Source organism: Lagopus leucura, unplaced genomic scaffold (assembly GCF_019238085.1).
Source record: "Lagopus leucura isolate 7727_CA_CO unplaced genomic scaffold, USGS_WTPT01 Super-Scaffold_100008, whole genome shotgun sequence".
Lineage (NCBI taxonomy): Eukaryota > Metazoa > Chordata > Aves > Galliformes > Phasianidae > Lagopus > Lagopus leucura.
Genome location: NW_024962265.1, coordinates 15116998 through 15144728, shown reverse-complemented (window position 1 = coordinate 15144728; position 27731 = coordinate 15116998). Strand labels below are relative to the sequence as shown.

Sequence of the window (27731 nt, the reverse complement as noted above, 5' to 3'; positions counted from 1 at the left end):
CAAGAAATACTTGCTATTCAATCTTTCAGTTCAGAAACAAGCTGTAGGTTGTATTTATCTACAACTATTTTTAAGTCTTCAGAAATAAAATAAAATAAAATAAAATAAAATAAAATAAAATAACATAAAATAACATAAAATAACATAAAATAAAATAACATAAAATACAAGAGGAATAAATTCAGTTTCTTTGTGCAGCATGAGAGTGAAAGAATTGATAATCTCCAAGTGAGAGCTAGGTAGGCTGTATTTACTGCATTTGCCCTTATATGAGTGTACAGTAGCAGTGCCCCTGACCAAGGTTGGGAATCCCTTGTTGTGTTCAAACAAACAAGAACTCACATGAACTGATTTAGAACCATCGTGTTATGCTTCTAAAATGAAAACAGTGTTATCACTCCCATTTTACAGCTTCTAATTGAAATACAATTCTTAGAGGTTGGAGCACACACAAAACTACCAGAAATTCAGTTCTGAGCTAAGTCCAAAATGGTTTAACTCAGGACCAGTCTCTTCTCAGATTTATCATATTTCCTACATGGTTTTAGCCCCATGACACTTCTTACACACCTGCCAGGTCCAACCAAGCTCTTGAAGTTTTTACATATTTTGTGTACAGGTCCTCCTGCATTTAACTGGAAGACAGACTGTAACTTGCAGTTTGTAACAACTGTGACCCAGATTGTTGTATATCCCATGCTAGGTCTGAACAAAATGCACATTTACATTTCCTCTTTAACAAACCATAATATATTCATTTAATGTTTAATCCCTAAGCGTTTCTATAACCTCTCTACCAGGTGGGTGAGGCAGACAGCCATAGATAAAACCTGGTTGCTGGCTACCCCACATGTCAATGTCAGATCTAATGTTTACTTAGTAAGCCAGGTTAGTCCAGTGCATGAACAAAAGTGTTAAAATTCTCTTCCCTAATTAATCTTTTCACATCCAAACATGAAGAATATCTGGCTTTTTCTAGGGCTGCTAGGTATGCTATGTATATTGTACAGTGAGAAAGAGTTATTAGTCTAAACTAATTTATTTCAATGAGGATGCTGTTACTATACTGTTGAAATTTCATAAAGAAAAACAAGTTCAAATGAAAATCTGTATTTATTTTAAAAAGGTCCTAAAATGTGGATTCTTGTTTTCACAGGGCATATGTTTCGCTGCAGCAACAATAAATATATGCAACTTCCTACAGACCCAATCTGCAGGACTGTAGTTCTATACTGAGCTATGGTGCACAGGGATCAATGACTGCACTTCAAAGGATCCCTTGAAAAGATTATTTCTATCCCATTTCTGATTGACAAAAGGACATTCTATCTGTCTATCTTTCTTCTTTTTTCTTCTATCTGTCTGTCTTTCAATCCAAAGTACTGTTGGCCTCCAGAGTTGCACAACTGCACGCATTCTCGAAATTATGATTGATCACAAAGTCTGAAACTCTTGACAAAAACGTGCCAATCACTTCAAACATTTTCATCTTCCCTGATATTCTTTGGAGAAGTAGCACTATTTGATGAAGAACTAGTTTAATATTTCCATTATAAATTGCAAATATTCATAATTATTTTCATCATAATCAAGTACAGAAAGAAATGGAAGAGTAATCTATTGACTGTCAAAACCCATTTACCTTCAAGCAAGCATTTTGTCAGCGTTACCAGGGGGAAAAGATCATTCCTTAACTGCTCAAACGCAAAGACTGAGCAGTGAACATGTGTTCCAAATCCAAGGGGGCTAACTAGCCAACAAAATGAAACACTGCTTGGTGATTTACTAAAGATAAGGCTTATGTATCTGTGATCTACTACTTTAATGAGCTTCAGAAGTGTCTGAGGTAGAAATACATTCTTCAGCTTGTTGAAAACACAAAGTATTTGAAAGTGCAAAGCAGAATTTTGAAACAAATACGGAATATACAGCATGCTTAAAAATGAATAAATAAGTAACACCAGGAGAAAACTCTCCGTAGTCCTAGGTTCTGAAGAAAAGAACAAACATATGCTAATCAGTACCTGCAAGAGTCCATGACAACATGACCTAAAGCTGCTCAACTTAACACTGTACACTTGCAAAAGAGCAAAGATGACCATATGAACGACTCAAGAGTATTCATTCAATTTTAATTATCATTCTTAAAAATAAGAAGATCCATTTGAATCCTCGTGCAAATAAGGCATCCATGCTAACTGGTTAAATTTGCTTTCCTATTTACTTCCAGAATTAACATATATGAGACACAGTTTGAAATACGCTGAATTGATGACTTGGGTTAATGCTTAACACAAAAATACACTGCTGACAAACTGCCTGGTATATTTCAGAGCAAGAAAACTAAGTTAAAGAAAAAAAAGAAAGAAAAAGCAGTATTTGTAAAATATCTCAGCAAGATTTTTATTTTTTTCTGCCTAATATTGTACTTAGCTGGGGAATCTGCCAGATACTTTCTGGTTCCATTGAAATGACTCACCAACTATCAAGGCTAAAGGGATGAAAAATATCTTGATCTTCTTTTCACACTTAATATACTTGCTTCAAATTACAACCACTTATCTGAGTAGACCTGGTCAGCTCCATTTTTTTTGTGAAAATTATGTAATATGTCCATATGTGCAAACAATCATTAATGCCAAATTTTACTTTCTTTTACAAGCAAAAATGCCCATTTCTCCCCGCACACCCACTTCTATTGATCCTAACCTGCAGAGTTAATTATGTAGCAGCTCATCAAAAATTAGCTGTTAAGGCAGCAATGTTTTAATAGAAGCACTAGTGACCAAAACCACAGTTTAAAATTAAGTACTTAAAAATAACATCGCTTAACTGTGGCTTTTAGTATCTTTAAATAAAAACAGTTGCCATCCTTTTCAAAGCACTTAAGATAATCTGAGTTGTCAGATTTAGTTGTTAGATTTGGATGTAAGATGAAGTTAGCCTCCATCTTTCCCCAGATATCATTTTAACATCTTTCATATTACTGCATGCAAGAAGATCTTAAAGTAGTCTGAATACTCTCAGCACTTCAAGTTTTCCTAATTCGGTGGTTATACTGTTAGAAGTCAGTGAGTATTCACAGCCCAGTGACGTGTGCCACACACAAGACAACCGATGCTGCACAAAACTTTACTCTGCGTGACCTGCATGCATTTGCTCTCCAGCAGTGTTTAGGAGTTGTTCATAACCTAATTTACCTTTTTTCAACATTGACTGAAGTCTAACACTGAGTTGTTATAACAACTGTCTCTCAGGACTGACGTAGGTAAACTGGCAATCCCAAGAGCCAGAGCCATAAGCTGCTATACTCAACTATCAGCTGAAGGCTCTGTTAACTTGGGTCAGCTGTGAAAAGGGCCCACGTGGAGAACCGCAGCAGCAGTTATCAGTGGGTAATAGCCATATTCTCCATCACTTTATCAGATGTGTTACATTCATGGAAAAGAACCACAACAGCTCTTTGCGAATATCAGCTTTAGTACCCCTTTGCAATGTCACAAAAATAACTGTGACAATAATGCCACCTAGTCTTCATACAGGGCTTTTGAAATGTAAAGATTTTCACATCCGTATTTCTAGATCCCTCAGATAAAACTAAGGACAGCAGAAACTACCTTGCCCAAGGGCAGCCAGCAAATCATCAGCAGAGCTGGGGTTTCCAAAATCCCACTCCAAAGTTTGTTTATATTTTAGCTGTATTTCCAACAGATACGTCCTAAATTTCACCCCTTACATCTGGGAAATAGCGCACTCAAGTTTCACCTGCACCAAACAGCCACCCTCATCTCCTGAGCTAAGGCCTACACCATGAGCTCGCCTACCAGCACAGCTCCAGTTGCATCCATTTCCCTCCTCATGGTGCACTGGGGAGCGGCACTTCCAGCCTCCCTCTCTTCCTCCTTGCCATTCTGGCAGTGGCAAGTTTCTTCCCTATTGGGAAAGGATTGGGAAACCAGCAGCTACTTTCTGATCTTCGATGTAACTGTTCAATTTAAACATACAACCAAAAACCCTTAAAAATAAAACTCTTACAAATTACTTCCTGTTTATTTTTATCTCTCTTTAAGGTATAGGCAAAAATAAGAGTGTTAAAAACTTTAACACTGCAGAGAATATGAGATGACGATGATTCCCTTATTGCCTATTTTGATTGACCAAGCCAGCTTTGGGAATTAAAAGCCTCTGCGCAAGAGCAACATTTGGAGGAAAGATGTAGAGGAAGTCTGAGGTGCTACATAGTTTTGCTCCTCTGGGCCCCCCCCCCCCCCCCAAGTACAAGAAAAAACATTGCTCTAGCTCTGTATCTAGCCTTGTTCTCAGCAGCAGATTGCATTGCAGACCTCCTGGGGTCCCTTCCATGCTGAAATTTTCTAGTATTTTATTTTCTAAAGGACACGGGCTTAATTAGAAAAGAAATCCAAAAGCACGATAGGAGAATGCTAAGTATACTTAACTCTCAAACAGAAGAATATTCAGTCCCAGAATATAATGCAGTACACAATTAGGAAAGAAACATGGGCAGAGAAAATACGCTCAGTGTAATCAACGAAACTACCACAAAACAAGGAAATTGATAACTTTTTTCCTGTATATGGATTTTGTAGCATACAGTGCAGTCGCTACATATTTTATCCTTTTTCTTCTGTTTGTGAATGCATCCCAGTGTTTTTCCACTCCCTAGAACATTGATTGTTTGTAGCAAAATTTTTGTTCCATTTGCAGAAGAGGAACTGTGTGATAGCCTCCCATGTATTAACCTTCTTCACTATTACAGGTATGACTTGTCTGCTGTTTTCTCTCCAAGAAAAGGAAAAAAATGACTCCTTTAAAACAATGTATAAATTTTTCAAATTATTTCATAACAAAATATGCTTTGTCTTGTTCTTTAAGGCTGAATATTCCCTAGGTTGGGAAGATGCAATTTGTTTACAGAGGTGTCCACAGTGCCCATCTCCGTTTTAGTCAGTCACCCCTAACAATTACAATGTGTTTCTTCACTTGCAAGCTGAGGGTTTTGTGTTTTATTGGTTTTTCAGTTCTTACATCTCCTCTTTGTATCTAATGCTCACCCTCAAAGCTTGCCTTAGGAAGGAGACAACAGCTCTGTTGTTCACGGCCTGCTGCAGAGATCCCAGCTAGCTGATTACAATAGCAGCTAATATGTGCCATAAACAATGACAGCCACTAACCCACTTCTGCTTCATGCATTCTGATGAAGAGCTGAACTCATTGACAGCTCCCTGCTAGGACCTGACCTCCATACTACTGCCACACACACCACTTTTCCTTGAAGCCCAAAGATCACCTTGCCTCTCTCAGCCACTGAGTTCCTAGTGCAGTTCCTCTGTAACATCCCATCTCCTGCTCTACAAGGGGAGCGTTCCTGAGCCAGCACCATTGTGCAAACTTCCAAACAAGCACTGCACAGTTATATCAGTCAGCCCGAAGGGACAAGAGAAGCTGCCAGGGACTGGGCTCCCTGCACAACAAAGAGATGGGCATCCAGATCCACCTTGCAAAGATGGAAGGGAAGGTGACATCTGCCAGTCTGGGTCTAACAACAGGAGCTTTCTCTCCAATTCCTTTTGCTTATTGCTGTGACCCATGTCTAACTTAACTGAACACAAAAAACAGTAACATAACAGTTTTTATTTCTAGCTAATACAAAGGAGCAGTAGCTAAACTCAAACTCAGACACACTGAGGAAATTAATAGTTAGTTTTTAAAGTCAAAATTGAGAACTAGTCTGATAATTTAACAAATCAAGGCAATCCTGAAGTATAGTACTTTTCTTCTGGAGTTGTTAATCCTTCCTGCTGCTAACTGCAATGTAATTATAGTATGAATACTTCTGTTCTACAACAGCTCCATTTTGCACTGATAGGCAGAACCTGCAATCTTACCATGTTTTATGATCAGAAATTTAACAATATTAGACTTTATGATAGCATAGAACGAAATGGAAGGTAAATTAACTTTATATATAATTTTTCACTATTTAATAAGGAATTGCTAACGGCTATGAACAAGTGCTGTATCTGTTACGCAGTACACAAACGTATGGAACACTGCAAAATTGATGCTGGCCATTTGATTAAACTGCTTCTTTATGAGAGTTACATGCATCCTAAAAAGTTGTTCCTGTAATTTTAGAACACAGCATTTACTTTCAAAGAACAACTGAAGTGCGATACTACTTAAAATTCACTTAGAGGAAATACTGAGTCAAGCTAAGGAACAAACTAATTGGTGTCATAAAATACACTCATTTACTTGTTTAGATAACACAAAACAGAAATAAGCATATACACACATGCACACATTCAACAAAATTCTATATCCTGTTACATTTTATGGGGAGTTCTGTATTGTAGTGCTAGAGACAGCCAGAACGGGACAACAATTCAACTTTATTGTTTTTTTTTTTTTACCAAACAGATGTAATCACCATGCAAACAAAATGAATTCTTAATATGAGAATGTTCTAATTCTTTTTTTTTTTCCTTTCACAATGCACATATTTGGGATTGCCAAGTGTGAAACACAAAGGTGGCATGGATGGCCAGTACCAAGTGGGCATCCCATCCTTTGACTCCAACTCTCTCCTGTGCTGCACTATGAAGCAGAAGGACAGATGTGCCTGGCTGAGCCCCTGCAACTGCTGCAGTTGCCAGGTGGGTCATGAGCTGCCCTGGCCTCTGATCCTCTTCCCAGAGGATCCCAGCACATCCTGCCCAGCTCTGTCAATGCCCTCTTCCTCCAGCCTGTTATTAGAGTGGAAACAAATGCACAGACTGGTGCCATGAAAACATAAGTGCAGTGCACAGTGCTGAGTCTCACTGACCTTCTTCTGCCTTACCAGCTGCTTTTCCTTTCTTTCTGCCACTTGCTGTTTATATGTAATGCAGCAAATAAGTAGGACTTGAGCTCTAAGGTGAGTTCTTTTTTCTTTCTTGAGTACTGTAGTTCCTCTTTCAATATGCTCAGCATTTTCCTTATGCATGCTGCCACTTCTCATTTCTCCAGCTGTCTCTGCTATCTTGGGTTGCAAATAATGAACCATATTTCTGGAGTGCTGCAATTCTTATTAATTACCTATATCTCAGAGTAAGAGAAACCATTTCATTTATATTGGCACAGCTGGAATTGAGAACGCTGAGATTTCAAAATCCAGTATTAAACAGCTACTAGGAAGAAGTAACTTAAACTGCAGTTTAAGAAACGCTTCCTGCAGATACAAGTCAAGAGGCTTCCATGGATCCAGATTCTTCTGCAGTACAGCTGATTGCTTCCTGATATGGAATGTGATAGCTGAGATATCTCAAAACATTTGAGTTTGGTCACTGGAGTCTCACAATTTCAAGCAATATGGGTGAACTTAAAATTTTTAGAAGACAATGGGGAAACACTGGTTTATCTGTCAGCTGGTAGGAGCATTTAAGTTTAAGCCTGCACTAGACCCAGTCTGAAGGACTTAGGAGATGCACATTCTTGACATGTCATAAATAAAGTAAGATATAAAAGTTCGCATTCTGTCAAATAACAATTTGAGGGGGAAAAAACCTGAATTCAGTATTTCCTTAAACAGTGAAAATTGAACTTAGTATATTAAATACTAAAATATTTTTCTTGTACATTTATTGCTCAGTAACTAAATTATCCTTTATTATGCAATAATTCTTATTTAAGTTAATTTTGACCTTGCTTTTCTGCACCGTCTTAGCCAACAGACTAGAGCTTAAAGAAACCAGAACAGAATGAAGCCAACCACAGACAAACAGGTTATTCAAAGCTCTAAATGGATACTTAAAAAAAAAAAATCTGAACAGGGTAAAAGCCCCTTTTTCTCCTGCCATCAGTTTATTTCCAGTAACACAAGTGAGTGGTAATTCTGAGAAGATACATAGAATCACAGAATGGATTAGGTTGGAAGGGACCTCGAACCCACCCATCCCCAACCCCTGCCCTGGGCTGGCTGCCCCCCACCAGCTCAGCTGCCCAGAGCCCCATCCAACCCAGCCCTGAGTGCCTGCAGGAATGGGGCACCCACAGCTCTATGGGCAGCTGTGCCAGGGCTTCACCGCCCTCTGAGTAAAGAACTTCCTATTAAATGCACATTGAGAAATAAATAATAAATATATTTTATTTGTTGAATGCATGATTTAGTACTAAAATGACATCAGTCCTGCTGCACTTTCTTAGTCTGAACTAGGAGTCATACAATTTAACTTGTTATGCATCTTTAAAATTACTTGTGATCTGAGATACGCAGCTACAGACAAATCCACCTCACTGCTGAAAGCATTAGTAAAGTCAGTCTTATGCAATTGACTTCTTTGACATTAATTAGTTTGAAAATCTTCCCAAGTTCTCTAACAACTCCTTTCCAAGTGTGAAGAAATAACAATAGTCAGATAAGGCTCAGCTGTCATATCCCAAAGCTGGTCAATAGGTAGGGCTGACAGCTCTCACGCGAGTGAAAAACAGGCGGTGACGCTTCACCTGAACAACCTCCTGTTAATCTCCTGAAAACATACAGAAGCATGCTGTCATAATTAATTTCAGATTCCTAAGAAGAACTTAATAGAAACCCACCTTAACAATCTAAAAATGAAAGCCTGTGAAAAGTTAATGGTCTTATCATTTCCCTTTCATGTTTTGCCTTTTGCAACTGCTCAAAAGGAGTCTTGGATTCAGCATATTAAAAGCATCAGAACAGCAATTAAAGTCCTGTTTCATCCGGTAAGGTTCTGTTCTGCAAGCCATTAGCATTCTTAATTGGTAATCATAAAATGTGTGGTTTTAAAGAACTATGTCAGGGAAGCTGAGCTCCTTTAACTGAAGAAAAGATTTACATCTCCATTTTCATTTACAAGGGTTAACAGTTAACAGGATAGATATAAAAATATATAAATTATTATGCCAAAAATGAGCGTATGGAAGGACTGTCTTTTAGCTAATGCTGTTCTCAAATGAAAACAGAAGACAAAACAGGAAGTAAGCCCACTCCCTAAATCTTGTGTCAGGAAACAAATTTTCAAGCTAGATAATTTTCTTCTAGAAACTTATCATCTACAGGTGTGCTTCAAAATTCTATTTAGGTTAAATAGGAGAAATTAAGGTACTGATAAAGAAGGTTCAATAATGAAGGAAGAAGAGGAAGTCATCTGATTCAAACAAAGATCAATCAGTCACAATACAAGAGCTACAATTTCTTCCTTACTTTTAAAACAGAGATGACTAAACGTTCATTTTAGAAATGCCATATGAAAATGTAGTATCCTGTGAAATGTCCAGGAAGATTTCTCAGTACCCATTCTGCACAAAGCAGAACAGTCCAGAACTGTTCTGATTATACCTTTTGCCTTTACTTTATGAAATAATGCTGGAGTATTTGGAGACATGTATTTCTTACATCCTGAAATATAAATAGTATCCAAAATAAACTCCTGAGCTCGACAGTGTGACAGTAGCTACACGCACAAAGAAGCAAACCAAGAAAAAAAGGATGAAAATCAGAAGTCATCCTATTAAAAACAAACAAAACCCACCCAGACATAGAATCTACTGTACTTATCAAGACGGCAGCAATTATAGTGCAATTTCATTTCTGAAGTGATTAGCCATGAGTCAGAACATTTTTTTTTTCTCAGTAGTCAAGCAAGATAAAAAAAAAAACTGTACAACAGATTCCAAGTGAAAGTTTACAATTCTGTCTCTTCCAGGATGTCCATATGCTGCCTTCTCCACTTTATTTGGTTTTCTTGACCACAATTTAGTATTCATTTTAAGTGGTACAGTTTTCATTGCTCACAACTCCTATTGATATTCCCCTCTTTATAATGTCTTCTAAATCTTAACACTAATGTATGAATAGCTATAACCACAGGAAAGCAAAGAAAGAAAATGATCAAATATGAATTGAATATAATGAACCATGGGGTCAATCAGTATGCTTTGACAAAAGATATTTAATATTGTACAAAATGGCCTGGGTTGAAAAGGACCACAATTATCATCCAGTTCCAACCCCCTGCTATGTGCAGGGTCACCAACCATCATATGGCTGCCCAGAGCCACATCCAGCCTGGCCTTGAATGCCTCCAGGGATGGGGCATCCACAACCTCCTTGGGCAACCTGTTCCAGTGTGCCACCATCCTCTGAGTGAAAAACTTCCTCCTAATATCTAACCTAAGGCTCCCCTGACTCAGTTTAAAACCATTTCCCCTTGTCCTACCCTCGTAAACAGCCGTTCCCTCTCGTGTTTATATGCTCTCTTCAAGTACTGGAAGGCCACAGTGAGGTCTCCTCGGAGCCTTCTCTTCTCCACGCTAAACAAGCCCAGTTCCTTCAACCTTTCCTCATAGGAGAGGTGCTCCTCTGATCACCATGTAAATTGTCCTGAACAGAATTTTAAATTATTTTAAGAATTTTAAGAGTTGTTGATATGAAACTGCCTTTCTATTCAGCTGAGCACGAAGCAGATAGCTATGTCTTAGATATACAAATTTTCACACAACAAATGTCACAATTCATAGTGGCAACTTAACTAGCATACTTCTTGTGCTACAAAAATCTCTAAACGTAATTCAAGTGGAATCTTGTCTGTATCCTAAGACTATAGGACTGTAAGAGGCCAATTCCATGCGTTTGTCATCCACATCACAGGAAGCCATACACAGGTGTTTGTTCTGAATAATAAGTATGGCAAAACCACGAAGTATTTGTGCACCTGCAGCAGACTAAAGGATGTTAATAAAGAGAACCAACATGCACAACCATGGCAGTAGAAGAGGAAGAACAATCCACCTACATGAGTATAGTTAAAGGAAAGGACAGAAAAAAGCTTGCCCAAAGTCCTATGTCTTAGGCTGGCCAGAGAGTCTCATAACTGAGAATTTCTGAATGAGCTTGGGAAACGTCACAAAATCAATAAGAACTAACCCAAAGGTCTCTAGCTCTGAGAAAAGGAATGCTGTTCATATCAAGAAATAGTTTAGGCTTCCTCGGCGAGCAAAACATGCAGACTCAAGAGCATAGGATAGAGGATCATCCAAGCTCCACAGATCTCTTCAACACACAAAAACATAACCCTCTTGTCCATTTCTGGATGCTTTAAGATAAAAATGTGTATCAAAATGTATTTCCTTTATACCCGTTAGAAGAAATGATGCATGAGGAGGAAAGAAGTTTTAGCCAAGATTTAACAGAAAACTACATGGAAACAGTAATTCAAATTAAAAAAAAAAAATACATCTCAACTGTATACTATAAGATAAATCAAATAAACTTCCAAAACAGTATAAATACTATGCAAGAAATATCGTTGAGAATTATGCTCAAGACATCTCCCAGCCTCTCAGTAGAGATAACAACAAATGCAAACCAAGATTAATCTTACTACATCACACAATACCTCACATACATTTATCAAGCTCTTTATCTCCTGTTATTTTATGCAGAAGTTGCTCCCAAACCTCAGTTTATCTAATGGTTTATAAATCAACGTGAAACAACTCACATCCTTTTGATCTTTCACCAAAATTACATTATAGCTTAAATCCTTACTCTCCATTATAAAGCATACCAAATACACTCTTAACGAGTTATCATCCCACCTTCTCAGGCCTCTAAATGCAGTTCAGCAAAGCCATAAGGTATCCACAAATATCCTAAATTATTTTAAGACGATTGAAATACTAGTATATTTTATTTATGTAATATTTACAAGCCTTTCTTTAACATTACAACACTCACAAAAAATAGAAGTCTACAATTTCAGCTTTAACCAACCAGAAATTCAGATCAAATTTTAATATGAGATAATGAATGCCTCAGCTTTAATGGAAAATAGAAGTTGCAAATCAACAGCTGAATGTAGAATTTATTCTTTGCTTATCTACAAAGGAACAGCCTCCAGACACAAACATGAGAAAAGAACGGAATGTTTCTTCAGTACAGTGACAACAGGCTGAATTAATCTTTTCTGACTGCTGACTTTTAAGATTTCCAAGATTAAAGTCCTAAAAGTGCTTCGCCACGAGTCCCTTTTTTTCATAATTCTAGTTCATAAATGCAAGGAAAGTTTATGCTCTAAAACTCTCCAAAAATCTGCACTTTTATTGCAGTGGCCTCTCGTCCAGTTATTAATACCCAACAGAAAGGTTTGGCAGTCTGGCAATTGTAAAGCAGCTTCAGATCTTTAACTGAAAATCTAGTAAGTCAAAATTCTGAATTCTCCTCAATGTGAACAAGAATCTTAATATGTAGATTGCTCCGAAAATAATGCCTCCTGTTCATTTTTACGGAACCTACAAAAGATACAAAAAGCACCATAGCTCTATTTAACAGAGTAAATTCCAAGCTACAAAACACTATTTGTCAACACAGTCACCACCACTAGCTGTTCATTTTCACCAGTGATGAACAAGAGCCTTCCTGTCCCGCTCATTAAAATCTGCACCAGAGGACGTGGCCCACTGCTTCACTGTTTTGCTGACAGTCACTGCTAGGAAAATGTTGCCCACGCAGTCCCATCTTTCATTGGCCTGAACAGATAGAAGGTAGAAAGTGCCAAATCTGGACGTTAGGTGGTGTGGTCAGACAGTCCAGTCAAAACTGGCAGTGAACTCCATGGTCTTAAAAATGTTATGGAGCCTGGTGTTACTGTGTTTCAAGAGAGAGGCTTTCTTCTCTGTCCTGACTCTAGAAGTCTGGGCCACCAATTTAGTCAATGTCAAGATGCAATTGTCAGAAGAGTTGGCAGCTTGTCCAGGTTCTAGGAAATCCAGACGGATCACCTCTTTGCTCTCCCAAAAGACGGTGCACATCACTTTACCCACTGAGGGCCATATTTTGAACTTTTTCATTGATTCATTTCACATGCTGTCACCCCACAGACTGCTGTTTTCACTCCAGCTCACAGGGTGATACCACGTCTTGTCACCCATAACTGTCCAGGAAACTGTCACCCCCAGTCTTGCACTGGTTCAATAGGTCCTGATAAAATTGCATGCAGTGCTCTTCCCGTTCCTGTGTGAGCATTGGTGGGACACACCCAGAAGAAACTGTGGTATACCAACGTCACTACCACTGATTCCAATGCACTGAAACCAACATTCAGCTCTGTAGACAGTTTTCTTGCCATAATCTGCTGATTCACACAGATGAGGTGATCAAGATGCTCTTCATTTTGTGACAAGACACCTGTGCGTGGCCGTCTGGAACACAGTTTGTGTTTTCCATCACTGTTGCCACTGCTGAAACACACCACCCACAGCCTCACTGTACTCACACCTACTGTTTGGTCTCTATAAATGTAAAGCAAGTGGCCATGAACGCCAATTTTTTTCCACAAGGAGGAATTCAATGCCACATCTTTGATTCATACATACTTCCATGCCAGGCACCATTTTGTCAGACTGCCTCTCTGTCGTCTGTTGCATGGCAACAAAATGTAATGGGATATTGGTGAGAAGGTTTAATCTCTACTGCCATACCACAAAAATATCACCTCTGATACTGTGGGCAAACACAGAAAGTAAGAGGCATTACTTTTGGAGCAGCTCTCATAAAAACATGGAAAATCTGAAAAACATGGAAAAAATATGGAAAAGAGAAAAATAGTTTTCATAACAATCATTTTAGTGTACTAGTAACAGTAACTAGTACAGGTACTAATATAACATAAACTGAATTTTAAGAAGTCTGTATGATTTCTTCAGGTTCTCAAGCCCATATTGTTTGTTAAAAATCTAAATGATATTTAGAAGAGTTGTATGGGCTTACAGATTGAGAGAAAAACCTTGAAATCTCTCTGATTACCTGCAGACTCAAAACTACATAAATATACATACATTAAGGAAAATATATTCAAATTGATTTCCTTTGGAGAGCTGGGCTTTTCACAGAATTACATATTTTACAAAAGCATATCTTGTGCATACAATGTCATTTTGTTTAAATAAATGAATATGACAATATGACCAAAAGGTCATTAAGTGTTTAAGCAAAGCAGTAAAAATATTTCTAAGAGAAAAATACTTTGGTGGTGCATTAAGTGATATAATCCAAGGGTTTAAAGGGCAGCTTTACTACATCTCCCATTGGTTCCTCAAGACACAGATAAGAGCAGGTATTTACCACAATAATCTCCAGGAGAGGAAACCATAATGCAGTTTGGAAGAAGTGTCCTTTTTCAGACAGTAGAGTATCAGCTACATGAACTGTAACTTTCAGAAGTATGTTACTGGCAACAATTTCAGTTTACCTTCATAATTTTCCCTGTAAGCTGGCAATTCAGAGGCAGCTACGTGCTACGTTCTGTCATTTTTTTGCCAGCGGTGACAATCATAAAGAACGTGGGAGAGTACAACAGCTATTAAAGATTTTTTATGTTCCTGTTTAAGATGTCATCCTATGCAGATCAGCATGTGAGATTAAACGTGTACAGGAACTGTGATGAAAAAGATTAGTACAAAGCTTTGGTGATAGCTGCCTAAGGACAGAGGGCGACCACTGTAACTCAGCTAACAGCTAGCAAACACTACTCAACAAAATACAAAGAGCTTGAGTTTATTTCATCGGTCATCCGAAATTCAGGAATTATTAACTCCAACGTGAATGAGCCGGCATTCTTTACTTGCTACTCAGTTGCACAGGGAGATATCTCTGCACTAACAACACATACCTTGAACAAAAGACCTTCAGCTTATATGCATTACTTGTGTTACATTTACAAAAGGTTTCCCAGTCAGTACATACATATTCAATATTCCCCCCAAAATCATTAACGAAGGGTCCCACCTCCTTGCACACGCTCAGTGATTTTGAGTGGGGGGTCTCAAAGACCCTCAGAGATGGCAGCAGCAGTCTTCCTCTTCATGACCGCCAATTGCCCTCCTCTTGTTTTTTCCAGGTTGGCAGTTTCACAGTGATATACTGGAGAGGGCCCTCACGCTGACTTAGATAACAATGATATACTGGGCTTCTTGAGTAGATAAAGGATGTTCTGCTTACCATCAGACCCAGTGTGTTCTGCTTAGCATTAGCTGGTTTTGTGAAAGAAGTATTGCTCATTTAAGTATGTTCAACATCAGACCAAGTGCATTTTGCTTCGCGTTAACTACATTAGTGATATTACATCCTTCTTTGCAAAAGGATGTCTAGTGCAAAAATCATTTACTGTAAAGAGCAAATGAGTTGAGATCTTCCTCTTCATGGCAGCTAACTATGAGGTTAAGAAAAAAAGTAGCAGATGTGCTATAATGACATTTCTGGAAGAATTTTAAATCCCATTTGTTCACAAGTAGATGACAAAACAATAGGCATTTAAATACTTGTTATTTTTACTGTCTTGCTGTTGAAATGAGACAATTTTGTTGTAAGAGGGCAAAATCTACATGCAAGAGCATTTAGGAAACCATAGGAGAAAACAGAGGAGTGAAAGAAATACAGTTAATCCTCCTCCATCTGCTCGTCTCAAAGAAAGTCATATGTCACTTCATTCTGTTATTCAGCTCCTACTCTAAAAGCTTTTAGTTTCTCTTTGTTCTCTTATCAGTAGTTTTGATTGACTTTGGTAGTCAAGTGTGCAGGCTCCTGTGATTTTAGTCTTCTCCAGGGTTACACGCTGATAAGGCCAATAATTGACATTGTTGCGCCGCAGTTTTTGCTGAAGAAATAAACATGGAAAGAAAACAGTTTTCTTTGTAGAGAGAAGTCTCCAGTGACAGCTGTGAATTACCAACCAAATGGAAGCCCTGCCAGTGCATTTAGTTTAGCAGGTCACCTAAATTGCTCGGGAAGAACAACACTTTCTTTGTTCATAAAAATGCTTTTGATATTGAAATGGAGAAAATGCAGAGATCCCTTTGTGGTGTTTACTGAAAATACATAAAAATGTTGGTTGATGAGAGAAAAATATCCTACATTAATCAGAAAGTGCTTCTTCTGGAAACTTACAGGCCAATAAAATCAGATTTTCTTTGTGTGGAAGATTTGATTTAAAACTTTGATAGCAGCAGAATCTCTTTAAATACGAGCCATAAAGCAAGGCTTATGTGAAATCTCTCCTGATTATACACACCCAGCATCAGATTCTGCCTTGTGTCAGCAGTCAGAACAAACAGGGCTCTTGAAAACATGTGCAGATCAGAGGGGACCTCCAGTATTGCCAGGTGACCCTAGCAGTGTGCAAATGGACTGTCAGATCTGTAAGGGGTTTGGTTTCAGGACACATAGAGCCAAAAAGCCTTAAACAGAAAACATATATATTTTCTGTTATTTCACGTAGGCTTTTGAGATAAGGAAGATATTGGCAAACCAAAATGCGCTTGCTTCTAGAGTTCATTTACACTAAACACAGAGATTACTCAGCAACTGTCGTCTCTTTAATCAAAACAGTGCTTTTCCTCTGCCAATTAGTCTTCATAGATATCAAAATGTTCAAGAGGTAACTCTGTGAAGTGAAAAATGCATAAGAAATGATGACTGTCATTTCAAAATTGTATTCTAAAGCCAATTCATTGTCTAGTTGTTCCAAAAGTGGAAAGTATTTCAGATGCTGTCTGTATCCTTATAAGACAGCAATCGTATATGTCAGTGGGATTACTGTTTGTCAGATACAAAACAGAAATTTTGAGCTGATTAGTAGAGTGGATATTAAAGCCAGAAAAGATCATAACTTATCTTGGTCTGACCTCTTGTGTAGGTAAAAGGAACTAAACCTACACCTGTTTTCTTTCAGGAAAAAAACATTGATTAGAAGTCCCTAAGAGATACAGATATTCAAGACTTGTTTTCTTTGTGTGTTAGGATTGCTTTTCTATAAAAATCTCTCATATATTTATCAAGTAAGCTATTGATATGCTTTTTGCCTAATTAAGTATTTCAAGCCCTTCAGTCATCCTGAGCCCTAAGCCTTTTAGTTCAGACATAAGAACTGGATTCAATATTATCATTTACAAATACAAAACAAACTTTTAAGTTCATTAATTTAAGAATAATGTTACTCCCATGTGCCACAGCATTATTCTGGGAGTTCATCTAATGATACTCGTCAGCAATGTATCTTTTCAGAGGCCATGCCATGTTGTCTCTCACTCCAGAGACATGACATATTCTACTTATCCTATATTTGCAAAAAAATTTGCATTTGACTGTACCAAAAGGCAGCTTGAATTTAGAGGTAGACTGGACATGTGATTTGGGATTGGTTTATGTAATTGCACTGTCCTTCTCACTTGGTCAGAATGTCATCCACAGATTTTTATTATCAGCTTTTTTATAGATACTTTCAAACATCAGTGGAAATGATGAACAGCATTCTGCCAATTACTGACTCCCATGGAAGATCACTAGGTAAACCTGCCCTTGAATACAATTAACTAAGAAATATTTTTTAGTCCTCCAGTTAGTAAGTAATCTTTGCTGTTAAATGCTATTTAAAAGTTAAAAAAATATAGAATCTGGTAAGAAAAGATCATCTTCCATATTTTCATCAAAATATCATGAAAGAGTAAAACGAAGTTTCATAGCCTTGACTGTTATCTAATGCAGACACACTTTTCAAGATGAAAAATAGAAACGAAACTTTGGGATAGGAATGATGGTGAAAAAAAAGTTTCATATCTCTTCTTAACTGATAGTAAGAAAATTGGATAAGTAACTAGATAAATAATAATAATTAGAAAATACTCATAGACAATATTTAATAGGTGTAACTAAGACTATGTCTTTATCATCTTCATGAGGATAGTGGCATTATTTTTGTCTAACATTCTTCTAAGACAGAAGAATAAAACAGGTCAAAGACAGGAAGAACCCTCATATTACACACTTGCCATTAAAATCCATAAAAGGAAATAAAGATAAAGCTGCTTTTGCAGATAATACAAATATCTTTTTCACTATTGTTAGCTGGTCACAGTGGGGTCATGAGGAAACCACAGTCTCTTTACAGCATTTCCCTCTGATAGTTTGGCTGGTTTCCCTAGTTACAGTGTTTCTGAAAAGCAGGAAAAGCCTTCAGATTGCATTCTCCAGGATAAAACAGTGCTCGTCCATTAAGAGAACAAATTCAACACTAAGAAGTGTTCTGATAAACTACAATAGATACATCAACAGAAAGTAATTGAGTATTCACAATTCTGACAGAAGCAAGAGTAAATATGTACGAATATCCAAACAACTAAAACAAAATATATGTGCAATATTTTAACTGGAGCAAATTTATTTTTGAAAAGTAAAAGAAACATAAATAAAGGTAATAAAATGTCAAATTCTTTCATTGCAGTTTCATACCCACGACCTCCAGTGTATCACTTACTGGTAAGTGATCATATTCCCACAAGGGAGACAATAACACGCTCAGCAAGACTGAAACAGGAGGAGACAGCATCCTTGCAGCACCAGTGAGGCATGAATTCAGCCTACTTATGATGACTGGAATCACTCCAACCCTAATGCTACCTCATTTACTTTCTAACATTCTGTTGAGACAGTAAAGTTGCCGTACAGATTTGGAAAGCCACAACGGTCCACTGCTGATTCATGCTGTTAAATCATTCTGTTACTACATTATATTTATGCTGTTCTCACACTACTTTATGATAGGAGACTTCATTATGGTCAGAGAGCCAGAGCAGATGATGAACTACATGTCAAGAACAAGCAACACTTGCTTGCCTACATTAGGATACGTAAAGTCTATTCTTCTGGTTAAACTAATTTTAGTACTAAAGAAGCAATACAAGATTAAGATACAGTCACACACAACTCTACTTCAATGATTATACAAACACACAGGCATGTTTTGCCAATTGAAAGATTTAGCTGTTAATCACATGAGAATAGCACTGAAGTTAAGACTGTAACAGAGTTCTTGTTTCTCTCTAGATACAAATCACTTCTCTCTTTAGCTGCATTCTCTGTATCTTCAGGAAGTCTATGGTTTGGATTTTTTTAGTGGATTTTTTTTCTTTCACTCAACTCAATTCGGCAATTCTAATCAAATGATTTGAAAAAGATTGTTAGGAACCCAGACAGCAGGAAAATAAATTAATCATTCCCTTCTATAATTTCACCCTCTGGACCACTGACGAGAACCTTTCTCATTTACTAAGGGAAACCAAAAATCATAGAAAAGGGTAAATGGAGATTTTATCTACAAAGCCAGAACGTTGAAGGCTGCAGATTTTAATATCTGATCTTATGTCAAATGGGTGGATCAGAACATTTCCAAATAAATCATTTCTATTAATCAAACCATGCCATCCCCGTGTCTTCAAAGATCCAGCCAAAACACTTAGGATATAGATGATACAAGGAACTTGAAAATCTTAATTAAAAAATAAGGTTAAAAGCATAAAATATTTTAAAATTGTCACATCTGATTCCTAGCAAAGCATCAAAATCTTTAACTTTGTATGATTATGCTTTTAATTCAGAATGAATGGGCTGAGATTGAAGATACATTAAAGTTCACCAGAGCATCACCCAAGTCATCACCACCTGCAGTTAGACACAGCTACAGCTGCTTTTTTAGCAGCCAGCCATCTAACTACAGCTGCTCTTGCCATGTTTTTGACAGTTACAGCACACTTCTACCCTGACCCCTCTTCGCATCCAGGGTAAAAAAAAAATAAATTATCCAGCTATAAAAAAATTAGTGTGAAATTTAGTACAAGCAGAAAGCTATGCCAGAGGGCTACAGCTTTTAAACAAAACAGACTGAGACATGCTCCCTTTAGGTAGATATACATGAGAAAATCACGACATTAACATAAATCCTATGTTTGTAATAAACTTCATCATTTTAGTGAAAGGACTGTGCAATGGACTCGCTAGCAAGCAATTATTTTAAATTCACAAAATGAGTGAATTAGAAACTGACTGTAGATTAAAACATATCCACTGAAAGAAAACATAAATATCAACAGACAGATTTTTTCAAGTTTTACTTGCATCTTAGATTTCACAGATATAAGTTAATTAAGAGATGGAAAAGACACTGTGTTTTGTGTAAGGTCCAGCGAATTTCTTTGGAAACCCATGCTATCATAAGTAGGTTTATATGGGAATGAGTGATGTTGGTAATGAGAGGACACAGAATTCAACTGAGTTCTTCAATTAAAGAGACAAACTCTTTCCCCTTCTCTTCTGTGAAAAGTCATTGACTGTATTTAAGTAAAAAGTGTGTTATTATGTGGTCACCTTTCAAAAGAAAATGAAAACTTTGAAATTTGCCCACAAAAAAGATCATGAATAAGAAATAAAAGCTAAGATCTCACTTCCTTGTTCTCCTTATTCCAACCACTGAAGAACATCCTGCAATGATCACCTTAAGAAAGCTTCTAGCAAAAAGTTTACATTTGAATTTCTAATTTTGATCAAATCATCAAATAGACTTAGTTAGCAGTTTTGTTACATACTATAATTTTGATTATTGGCTTTCTTCTATACTGTGAAATAAACTGGGAACTTTCCCAGTCTGTGCACATTTATGATATTCATTAACATATTTTTAGACCAATTCATTTTTCCTTATCTTAAATTTATATTTATTCTCTATTTCATTCCCATTTAAGTCTTAAGAAATGGCATGATAAAATAAAAACACCTTCCAATTTCATGTTGCTAGCATTAGTCATTTTCTCTTGGTCAGCTTTCTCAATTCAGTTGGCATTCATCACATCAATTTGAGCTGAAATTAGTTTCAGTGTAATTTGTTGACACACAGATACTTTGGTATTAGTTTTCCATATTAAATGTCCACTATCATAAAGATACATTTATCCTAAGGCTCAGTTTCTTAATGACACGTAATTTTACTGAAAGCAAAGCACAATAATTCTGCAATTAAGACACACTCAATGTTTACTCTGAGAAGGAACCAATTATGAAGAAAACTGTTCAAGATACAACACAATTGTACCGTGGCAAAAATAAGTCTGGACTGATAAGAACATTCAGTGAAATTTGCAAGAATTAAGAAAACCTTCCTGTTCCAAGGAGTGTACTGTTCTGTCAAGTGGGCAATAACTCAAACGTTATGGAAAATTACACATTAGGTGCTGTTGCAATGTGCTAATTATAGTTGGAAGATACATAGATGAATATATTTAAAATTACAAGTCTTTACCAAATAGATAACATATACAGCCTTTTCTACTCTGGATAATTTTTTTTTCCTATTTTTCCCTCTAACGATGAAGCAAAGCTTGATATGTTTGTAGTTCTGCCAATAATAATATTTGTCATTGCAATCTCATTCTGTTTCTAAAAAATTAATCTATTGCATTTCTTTTTGACTACTTCGACATCCTGAGCCCTTCAATTATCCTGAGCCCTCATTAAGTCTCTGAGTCAGTTAATCTGGTTTCAGTACCCACTTCTGATCAGTCAAGGGCAACATGCATTGGTCTCAACAATAAAATGCAAGGACTAAAACCCTGTCATCTCTGTAAAGCGCTGTGCAAATTATACTTGAATTATTTTGCATATTTGCAAAACATTTTTTGTTTTGAAGCCTATTTATTTCACCTATTTGTATGGATTTTTAATATACCCAAGTGAATATGCTTTGAAAAGAAGTATGATTGTATTTCTGTAACAGCAGAATACCTTTGGATCCCCGAGGTCCTACTCAGAATATTCAGAAGACTATGCATTTTTTCACTCTGTGTACAATTTAACTCTCAGACAGTAGCATTTACTAAAAACGTTGAGTGGAATTTGTCAAATAACTCAACTGAAGTCAAAACTGAATTATTATTCTCTTTCACTTAAAGCTATCCAAATACTCAGGGGACTATTAAGGAACTACTTCATGGAACAAAAAATGAAGCCTTACTCTTGCACTTTTCCCAAAGCATTATTAGACAAATCATATTCTTCATATCCATTGTATTTTATGCATATACTTTTCAACTCATTCTTTTTTCCTAGAATAAATGAAATAGAATTCTATTTCAATTTGTACACATACAGTATGATTTTCAGATGCAACCAGAACTATCTCAGTTAATTGCAATTATAAAACTGTGCCGAAAACAATTTTAAAATCTCATCAGAAGTTATTCAAATAAAAATATTGACTAAATCACTAAACTTGTTAGAAATTGTCAAGAATTTTCTCTTCCTGGACAGTCTTTCTCCTCTTCATGTGAAACGACTTTAAAGAATTGGAAATAAATAATAGTTTCCTACCAACTTGATTTTGATTAAGGCTTTGATTTATGAGTGCTAGTACAGTATTACCTTTTCATAATTTTGGATTCACTGTGTTGTTTGCACACTAGCAGCATAAAAAATGTGGTTTTTTGAACACTGCAGATTTGCTAAAGTGGTTCATCCTTAACAGAATCATAGAATAATTTGAGTTGGAAGGGTCATCTACTCCAACACCCCTGCAATGCACAGGGTCACCTATAACTCAGTCAGATGCTCAAAGCTCCATCCAGTCTGACCTTGAGTGCCTCCAGCAATGGGGCTTCCACCACATCTCTGGGTAACCTGTTCTAGTGACTCACCACCCTTACTGGAAAGAATAATAACCTGTCTAGGTCTCTCTGGCTGGCATCACCCTATGTGATATCCTGACAATTTGGAGAAAAATGAATATATACGGGAACCATCCGTTGTAGCAGCATGTTTACAGTTCTGTTTTGTTTTGTTGTTTTCTTTAAATAAAGAACACCAGCAATAAAACACATAGCTCACTTTAGAAACAGTACTCTAAAATTATTTTCTGATCTGAAACAGTTACAGGACAGGAAGTTACTTGAAATGCTTATTACCCTTATAAAATAATAATATAAACACTGAAAGTTTCTCACTATTAAATATTAATCAAGTAACATCATTTGCTTGCCATAGGTCTGGCAAGTAATACTTGCAGAGTTTCTGCTTTGTAGTTTACTCCAGCAATAACAGAACAGTTTAAGTACAGCTCTTCACTTCAGGCAACTGTTGTTATGGACCATTAAATAGCCTACTTCTGAATACTTTAAGAACTCATGAGAATACATGGACCCCAAAACTACAGTCGCTGTCCTAAATAAGCTTCCTTTGAAGCAACACTGATTAGACTACACTCAGTCCAGATCAGTCTCACTCATTCCAAAAGTTGCATTTGTATTCATTTTTGTTGCTGGGACTATTGTGTCATTTCATTCTGCAAGGACAGCCTTAGACAAAACAATCAAGTGAGGAATAAGCCATATAAAACTTTTTTTCTGCAATTAAAGTAACAAAATTAATGAAGACAAGAGAGAAAAAAAGCATTTAATCTAGCACAAATTCATTAAGCAATTTCCATTAAAACCTGAGAATGAATTCCTAGGGCAAATAGGAAAACCTGACCAGTAACACTGCAAGGTTAATGGGATCAATATAATCACATTCAAAATATACAAGTTTCAGGGAGTATAATGAAATAAAGATTCTGGTAAGCTGCTGAACTTTGCAGATATGTAACTTAAGGTAGTCAACTTTACAAGACTGAAGTGTGAGGATCCTAGAATTTTTATGGCATACAATTTGAGAAAGAATTTTATTGGTAATCCACTACCAGAATGAACTCTGAAGTTCCATATTCAGATAACTCTCAACACTGAAGTCTCTTTTGATCCTGAAGAGTATAGTCAGAGAAATATGCTGGCAACATTTTATGTTTTTTTTTTTCTTTTAGGTAGCTCTCCTTTTTAGTCACTACAGAAAGTAAATTGTAATAAAAAAGTTCAGACTGAATAAAATACATTTAATCACTTATTGGCAAGACTGTACAGAATGAATAATATGACTTAACAAAATAAATACAAGTAAAATAAAAATGCACTCAAAATAAAACCTCTAGGGTTTACTTAGATAACGGTAGAAAGAAACAGAAACTAACATGTCCAGAAACAGAAATCAAGCATCTTACTGTTTGTACATTTGAAAATCTTTTTATTTCTACCATATGGGTCCATTTTCCAGCAAAAATATATTCTATTCAAAGCCATGATACTTTAGTATCATGGGTATATTGGGATTATCTTTAAATCTCAAAATAATAAATGAGAGCTGGAGAAGGAAGTCTATGTTCCATTGAGCTTGAGCAGAATGGGTTATTACAGACTGAAGATTTCTAAAAAGCCTTAAGACAATAAAGTTTTTCCCAAGCTCCTTTCTCTGTTGTTTGGAGAAATAATGTTCACCCAAATAATGTTCCCAGTATGATGCATCAGTTTTCACTCTGTTGCACACAAAGGGCTTGGGACTGTCACAGCTGAGTAACTTCTGCCCCTGAAGACTGAGTGCTAAAGCATTCTTTTTGAAACTTCCAGAATTAAAGACATCATCCTTCAAGCAATACAAATTGCATAAACACTGAGCTCCACAGTTTTTCTCCACACAACAGCAAGTTTGACACATGGAGTTATTTTCTCCCCTTTATTCAGAGGTCTGCACTGGATTGGCTTCCTTCTCTCCTCAACTGACCATGTCTCTTGTAGAAGGAATTAAAACTCCACTGCTGGTCAGTGCCATAACCTTTTAAAATTAATAGAGTGAAATAAGTATTGACAGAGTGTAGGTGCCATCACGAGTAGCTGATTTACTCATGCTCTTTCACTGACTAGAAATGTAATTTAAGCTTGCTTAAGCTATAATTTATACCTGGCTCATAGGACTGGCTTTCTTTCATTAAACCTTAAGCCTTACTACATCATTAACCAATCTTCAGTTTAACAGATTTCTGTAACATTACTATATCTGCACATAACACATGTGCTAAATCATGAACCTGGTTAACATTTTTCTTTTATTACTTAGAATTTTAGCATTTGAAAAACATGGAAGACAAATATTAGTGAATGCAGTACATCTGAATTAGCAAACACAACCGAATGCTACCTTTGTCACATAGGTGCTTTATTCTTTTTTGAAGAACACTGAAAAACAGAAGAGGTACAGCTCAGAGCTACCAATACACAGCATTACAACCTCAGCTATGAACTACACTAAATCTTATGACAAGTATATTTTTTTGCATGAAAGTAAGGGCAGAATTTAATGAATTGCTGTATGTTGCACATGAAAATCCAAGCATGAAAATGCACTTCAGCGCTGAAGCTTTTTAATTTGATTCATCACCCAACATGTTCCCTGACTACCATAGAGGCAAACCATTCAAACAGTAAACTTACACTGAACTGAAGAAAAACACTGCTCAAATGTAATTTTTCAAGTGGTGCACACACTTACAAGATGGAAAAACAGACCAAATACTGAGGATTATAAATGATTCTCTCTTCTTCAGATCATTCTTAGTAATAAAAAAAGGTAGAAGCATTATACACTCACACTTGATTTACTTTCCTTTATGTTTGGGCAAACTTTCACACGTTATTACGATGAATGTTAATCATTCTGGGAACACTGTCCCAAATTGTGGGGTCAAAATCAGTATCTGAATTGCTGATCAGCGGCATAAGGTTTCCTAAGACCCTTGCTTTTCATGTGTACTTCCAAGATATTTGCAAGCTGGCTACCGGTGGGGAACAATTGTCTGTATTCTTACCTTTTATACATTTATATCCAGAAACAAACAACTTCAAACAGTGATGCACCACACTCCCTTTTAGATGTTCCCAACTAATGCACCAGGCAAGAAGGCACTTGTTATTACAGCCCTGTACCTTGACTTTCAGATATGTCAAACTCCTGTGAAATAAACGACTTGGTAAAAGCTATATGCCTTGAAATGACCCTTAAAACAGTTTAGGGTAAAAATGAGAATAAAGTTACTAAGCTCCAGCACTCAAAGTGTATTTATGAAGGATGACAAGAACAATCAGCGAACACTGATGCAGTATGCAGATCTGTAGAACTCAACTCCTTCAACAGCGATTTTCAAAACTTTCTGTTTGGTAATCCAACCTCACTACAACAAATGAATTTTTTTAAAACATTCTGGAATGAGAGGTTGGCCTGGTAAAAGCTAGGCAGATCTCCTAAGGTAAGCTGTGGCTGTAGTGGGCAGCTAAACCTAATTCCCCAGGACTTCTATTTTTGCTCCGTTGCTTTGGAAGAAGTAAGGCTGTGTTTCCACTGACTCTCATGATTAGACATGATTCATACACAGCACAGAGTAACTTCTCAGTTTCAGTAACAAATATATATATATACTTAACTACATGCAATTCAATATAATTACACTATAACTTGCAATTTTACCATTTGCAACTATTGCAAAAAAAATTAAACAGTAACTATGACTTCTGGGAAGGGAACTGAATGGAAAGAAGGCAACAGAAATAGATGTGCAGATGTCAAATTCAGGTACAGAGCATAAAACATGTCTTTATCACTGGAAATAAATTACTGATTATTTCTAAAAAGTCAGATGACCAGGAACTCTTGGCTTAAAAGCTCAAGTAAAAGAAAGAAAAAGATGTGGGCTAAAGTATAAAGATACTCATACACACAGAATCCATTCACAAGCTATCCTGTCCATCTGCACTCATATTGCTAGATGAATGAAATATCTACCATAAGTGCTTTTTTCTTTTTTTTCTTTTTTTTTTTTTTTGTAGATTTTTATTGTCAGCTTTTCAGATTTAAAGTCAAGATTTCAAGAACAAAGAAAGAATATGTAAAATAGGAAAAATAAGTCTACAGCCTCATCAGAAGAAAAAGAGTCACGAAAATGCACAACCTTCAGAGATAAAAAAGGGTAGCACTAAGAGTTTTATTTTTTTTCATGGATCTTAAACCATTTTTGGTCTACCTTACAAACTGGTCAGAAACTTCCAGCTGCTTTCTAGACAAGTCCTCCTCCTGGTACCAGTGAAGTGCCTGTAGCAATGAAGCATGGCGTAGCCCATCCCTTCCATTTTAGATCAATACTAAAATTTTACAGTAATGATGTCTATGGGACCAAACTTGTATTTCTAAGACTGTACAATAAAATGTCTCCTGCATTTGATTTGCAGTATACTCAAGGGTGAAGATTAAGTCAAGATACTCATGATAACCAAAAGATGCAGACACTTTTAATTAAGTTGAGCAGGCTTGTGAGCAGAGCAGTTGAAATGAAGCTGTAATAGCTGGAGTGGGACCGAAAGCCAACTGATGTTTTGTCTATATACAAGATGAGATGGTGATACAATTTTTACCACGCTCCTCATTCTCTGTAGTTAAAGCTCTTTGTATGCAAAAATAATAAATAATGTCAGTAATTTCTTACTGCAAGCGGGCTGTTGTGAATATAAATGATGTAACAGTGCCAACTCCCAGCTGCCTACTTCCAATACTCTACTTCATGTTGATAGCTATAACGTTCAAAGTCTAAAACAGAGCTTCCCTTTTCTTACAACACGTGAATGCCTTCCAAAAGTGCTCACAGCAGGGAATAAAATCACAGCAATGTTAGACGTCAGGCTCTGTAGGTCAGAAATATTTCCATGCTCACATGCTTTATCTCTCATCAGCTTTTGATACATTCACAGAAAAGGCCCTGTTATCTCCCATACATGCAGGGGGGGCTAAGCAAGGACACAGGAGCCAGGACTACAAAAACATCTAATTATATAGCTTATAGAGAAGAGGGGTATACACTCCTCTGTTCCAAAAACTACTCTAAAAGCAATAGGACTAAGTCAATTCCTATCAGATCTTAGTTTGCCATAAGAATTTCAGCTTAGTATTTCAGTCCATCTCAGTTTGACTGAAACATTAAGAT

General features: G+C 36.6%; 1 protein-coding gene across 2 annotated transcripts in view; it reads right to left on the bottom strand.

Moving 5' to 3' along the window:
• TBC1D22A (TBC1 domain family member 22A) overlaps nt 1–27731 on the bottom strand; it is a 154172-nt gene that overhangs the window by 3430 nt on the left and 123011 nt on the right. The window lies entirely within an intron of this gene.